Consider the following 6145-nt stretch of genomic DNA (forward strand, 5'->3'; position numbering starts at 1 on the left):
AGGGACACAATCTCCCCACAAGAGAGAACAAGAAAACTGGGACAGACGCATCCATAGAAAATGTGACAAAGAGGAATCACTTTCCTAAGCATAAACATTTAAAAGAAATTCACCTGAGCCACTCTGAATTTATGCCTTCAAGATTTTAGCAGATAATCTGCAAAAGCATCTTGTTATTGCAACATGCAAAAGAGGATTATTACTTTCCAAGAGATGCTTAAAATATTTTTGGATACACTAAGTGGAATTTATATTTGGAATCACCATCACTCTTAATTGAAAACTCCAGTTTATTAGAATGGTTTTAAAACGCTAAACCCCAAACATGGTTAGCCCTGGTAAATTCATTTCCTGAGAATATAAGATTAAAGAATGTTCTCCCTCTTTTCTACTCAAATCTCAATTCTTTTGATTTTGGCTATAATGGTTTGAAATAATAGGCATTTCATTGACCAGGTTGTTCATTTAGTCCAATCTCTAATACCCTTAGCTCTTGACAATATATCATACTGTCCTGCCCAGTTGAAAATGATTATCTGGAAATGCTCTAAACATCTAAACAAGATGAGCCTGCATCAAAGTGGTAAGTAAGAAATTGGAGTTGGATTTTGATTGAGGTAATTACTCTGAGTCCATTGGGCATAATTCACCTTTGGATGATTCTCAAAATTTTTGGATTTACAAGCCTTCTGCAGCTCACGAATTGCCTAGTCCTGAACAAATTACAATAGTAACTCATATGAATCTATTACAACTTGATGTGCCATCCACTCAAGAATTACTCCAATCCGGTTCCAATGAGGCAAGTTAAAATACAAGAGATTAGGCAAAAGCAAGAGAACAAAAAAGGTCAGATCACAAGGCAGTACCACACCCAATTGATGGTGGTAGTACCAGGTGGTAGTGTTTGGCTTTCTTCATTTATATTTCTATATATATGATATGATATGATATGATATGATATAATATAGTAGTTCCCATAGAGAAACCTGAAATCATAGTCATTCTGAAATGGTAGTCTATGATGTAACCCTTTGTGTATCCTTGGTGAATTCTTTTTTAAAGTAAACATATAAAATTTGTTAATGATCACCCTCTGAGTTAGACAATTGGGTAAACCATAGCCCATTGACATCAATTTACATGTCAAAATCATGTGGCTGATGAGTTAGGCCTTCTAATTCCCAGTTTCCTATTTTCTTCTGTTATTCTACCTACAAATATTTCGGTTGTGCATTGCTGTAAGAGACTTTCAAATATGGCCTATTCATTTGAGCACTTGCTGTTAATGATAGATGTATAATGCCTGGCAATGGAAGAATAATAGAAAACTATTTTCCAGGAGTATAATTACTTCTTTAAAAAAGATGCATAGGGGGCTTCCCTGGTGGCACAGTGGTTAAGAATACGCCTGCCGATGCAAGGGACACGGGTTCGAGCCCTGGTCCGGGAAGATCCCACAAGCCATGGAGCAAATAAGCCCGTGCGCCACAACTACTGAGCCTGTGTTCCAGAGCCTGCGAGCCACAACTGCTGAAGCCCAAGCACCTAGAGCCCATGCTCTGCAACAAGGGAAGCCACTGCAATGAGAAGCCCGCGCACTGCAACAAAGCATAGCCCCCACTCACCGCAACTAGAGAAAGCCCACGCAGAGCAACAAAGACCCAACGCAGCCAAAAATAAATAAATAAATTAGAAAAAAAATGATGTGTATATCATTCAATATAAAAATTCAAGGCATATACATCGAATTGGATAAACTTGAATTATGACTAATTAGAAAGCATTAAAAAGTAATCCACAGAAATTAGTGGTGGAGAGTTTGTGCAAATCCATTGAACCCCATTTTGTCTCTGCCTTGAATGTTTTTGGAAACTGAATTATGAGTTTTGTGCTGATTCATCAGCAGACCACAAATGCTTCCCTGGGAAAGCCTGTGTACCACTCATGCTGAGTTTTGAAACGTTAACAGGTCTGTCCATTTCATTTTAAGTAAACAGAAAGCTAAGAAAGTCAACTAAAATTACCACTCACAGAAAATGCAGTCAGCAAGGCTGATGAACTGTAAGAGGGCCAAAATTATTAAAATGGAATGCATTTAAGAGGGTTGGCTAAGGAAAAAAAAGGTAATGCCAATTTAAAAAAAAAATAAGTATATGAATTGGCAGAGTACTACCATGTAGCACTAGGCAAATGGTATAGAGAATTCAACATTTCTCATGGTGTTTTCAATTGCAGCCTTTTAAATTTGGACATTATTTTGCTTGGACTGATAGTTACAGGCTATCACTAGTAGTGAACATTGAAGTAGCTTTCTCCTGGTCCTCCTTACTGGGGGCATATGTTCCCATAGTCACCAGTGTTGTGCATACTGTTGATAATAATCTCATTAACAGAACACTCTAACTGGGCAAGGAGAAAAGCCTAACCGATATGTATGTGGGATTGCTATATGGACCAGTAGTTCTCAGAAGATTCTTACTTAGTGTAATTGATTAGATGCAACCTTGCAATTGGACATATCAGTTGGATAATGAGGAACTGTTCATTCGTTCCAAGTAAACTACAATTTAATATCAAAGAGAGCTTTCCTGTAAAACAGTGCTTTGAAATCAGATTATTGATTTTAGGAAATTATTAGTAAGGCATTTATCTAATTCTTCCACTTAATAAGCTAAATAAAATAGCCCTCAACATGTAGTAGATCACATGATTAGATGGATTTTTATGTAACTCTGTCCAAGATTGTATGGTGGAACAACAAATTCTGTCTCTATTCATTCCTAGCCTGGCACACAAAATGGAAACATGCTACAAGGCAAATTAATTTAAAGAAGAAAAAAATGTGTATATGTTGTGTGGTCTAAAGTATACTTTGTAGAATAAGGAATCTGAGTTACCCAGGACCTCATTTTGGAATACACAACAGAAAGGTATGGATACTGCCAAAGTCATCATTTATTATTTTTAAACAATTACTTGCACCAAATGTATAATTTCTTAAGATTTTTTTTAAATTGCAAAGCCTTACACCTCGTTGTTTCCAGTTTATAGGTGGTTACCAACAGAGTGGTTATCGTACATACAAAAAGTCAGAAAGAAAAATCAAAGGTCTGGAGACAATTGGTCTCAAGACCTGAACAGATTTTATTTTTCTTTGTTTCATATATGTGGAAAAGTTGGCTACATAAAATAGCCAGAGGGCTTCCCTGGTGGCGCAGTGGTTGAGAGTCCGCCTGCCGATGCAGGGGACACGGGTTTGTGCCCCAGTCCGGGAAGATCCCACATGCCGCGGAGCGGCTGGGCCCGTGAGCCATGGCCGCTGAGCCTGCGCGTCCAGAGCCTGTGCTCCGCAACGGGAGAGGCCACAACAGGGAGAGGCCCGCGTACCGCAAAAAAAGAAAAAAAATAGCCAGAGTTCACAAATGTGCTGTTAAAGAAAAGAATGGCACCAATCTCTGTGTCTATTTTCTCTATCTCTGTCTGTCTTTCTCTCTCTCACACCCCTCACCCCAACACATGCACACAAACACACACACATTCATCACCATGGTCACACTCATGGACCAATATTTATAAGAACAAATTCTATGATTCTGATATTTATGGGAGATTAATATGGCATTGTGCTATTTTCTTTGGTACTGCAAAACTAAGCCAAGATTGTTAGTTTTTAAAAATCAGTTTAGAAAATTAGTTCACATCAGATAGTAGATACTGTTATATCAATATCAATACACTAAAATAGGAAAATTAATCTTGATTTATCTTTATCACCAAGATAAATCTCATTCGATAAGGACTTTGGTATCCTACTGTCACACTTTCAAAATATACTGTCCAAATGTCTTGGGATTTCTATGGGATTGCTTACTTTTGGTGGCTCAAATAACTGAATGAATGAATGAATGAATATTATAGTAGGTCACAGTTTTCCCTCTAATAACTCAGAATAACCATATGCTCCTAAATCTATTATCTAATGCTTTACTTTATCTAGATGTAGTACATAATCTGATTCTGCTCCCACTGCGAAGAAAACCCAAATTGATGTTTCTAAATTAAGTGTGTCATAGTTATTTTATATGGTGCCCTATCTAAAATTTCAAAATCATCAGTACTACATGATGGCAAAGAAATATTTAAGGGAGATATTAACAAGTTTAAACGGATTCTGATAATAAAAATTTAAATGTGGAATTTGTTTCACAACACTTACGTGATATTAAGAGGAATGTCTCAAAATTTTTAACTGATATGGTTGTTAGTAAGCAAAGTAATGTTCACATTCTGAAATATTTTGGTTTTACTCCAGGTAAAGAAACAATAATGAGAGAGAAAATTAGATTAGTCAGATAAAGCAATTTTGTTAGAATATGTTGACTTCCTGTCAAAAAGCTAGATCATATAAACTCAGATCCCAGTACTTAATCTATAGATTCTCTTGTTACAAATATTACCAGTTGGACTTGGAAGATGTTGATTTTTAAAATCCTATTTGCAATTATTAAACTAGAGGCTTATTCAGGTGAAAGATATGTTTTGAGGAGAATAAATCTCCTGGGGTTTTTTCTCTCTGAACTTGTGATTAATTTTTTGAAATGCCTAGCTTGGTGCAGACAGAAAAATACTGGCTATGTGGGAAAAGGCCAAATGATCACCCCAAGAAGATGTCATAGGGACTCAAGCCAGAGCTATAGGCAGGGGGGAGGAATGCAAAACAGAAATAAAACATCAGATTTTACTGTTTAGCTATCTTATGAATAATTAATATAGACAGTCACAAAATCAATATGGATCTAAGAATTCCTGATGATCTTAAAAATTAGCTAATAGAGGTGCAATATTTTGATACATTAAAAACAAAAACTTCTAGTTTTCTAACCAGAGATTCCATTTTTCCCAAGCGTTATTTCCATCTGTTTATTTATTTATTTATTTATTTTCCTCCAGGAGAATCAGAGTATATTTATTCTTAGTATATATACAAGGCTACAAACTTGATTACTTTCTTCCAAGGCCATTGTGGAAAAGAAGTAAACAACCATAAAGAGCAAAAGACATGCTGTAAGTAAACACACCAAGGTATCAAGAAGTAATAGCTGAATGCTCTAGGGGAAACACATAAACTATAAAAATCTTGACAGTTTTAACTATCTGGGACCATTTAAATCTAGTATCGATAGTCCTTTACTCTGTGGATTGTGAAGGCTTTATTTTACTACAATAAGAGCACTCACAGATTTTATCAAAAACATATTTAGCACTTTTTATAAGCCGAAAAACAACCTTGTTCTTTTTTTTTTAATCTTTATTGGAGTAAAATTGCTTTACAATGGTGTGTTAGTTTCTGCTTTATAGCAAGTGAACCAGCTATACATATACATGTATCCCATATATCCCCCCCACCTCTTGTGTCTCCCTCCCACCCTCCCTATCCCACCCCTCTAGATGGTCACAAAGCACCGAGCTGATCTCCCTGTGCTATGCAGCTGTTTCCCACTAGCTACCTATTTTATATTTCATAGTGTATATATGTCCATTCCACTCTCTCACTTCATCCTACCTTACCCTTCCCCCTCCCCATGTCCTCATGTCCATTCTCTATGTCTGTGTCTTTATTCCTGTCCTGCCCCTAGGTTCTTCAGAACCATTTTTTTTACATAGACTCCATATATATGTGTTAGCATACGGTATTTGTTTTTCTCTTTCTGACTTACTTCATTCTGTATGACAGACTCTAGTTCCATCCACCACATTACAAATAACTCAATTTTGTTTCCTTTTATGGCTGAGTAATATTCCACTGTATATATGTGTCAGGTCTTCTTTATCCATTAATCTGTTGATGAACACTTAGGTTGCTTCCATGTTCTGGCTATTGTAAATAGAGCTGCAATGAACATTGTGGTACATGACAATTTTTGAATTATGGTTTTCTCAGGGTATATGCCCAGTAGTGGGATTGCTGGGTCATAAGGTAGTTCCTTTTTTAGATTTTTAAGGAACCTCCGTAATGTTCTCCATAGTGGCTGTATCAATTTACATTCCCACCAACAGTGCAAGAGGGTTCCCTTTTCTCCACACCCTCTCCAGCATTTACTGTTTCTAGATTTTTTGATGATGGCCATTCTGACGGGTGTGA

The sequence above is a fragment of the Mesoplodon mirus genome, assembly GCF_964341445.2.
Source record: "Mesoplodon mirus genome assembly, chromosome: X".
Classification (NCBI taxonomy): domain Eukaryota; kingdom Metazoa; phylum Chordata; class Mammalia; order Artiodactyla; family Ziphiidae; genus Mesoplodon; species Mesoplodon mirus.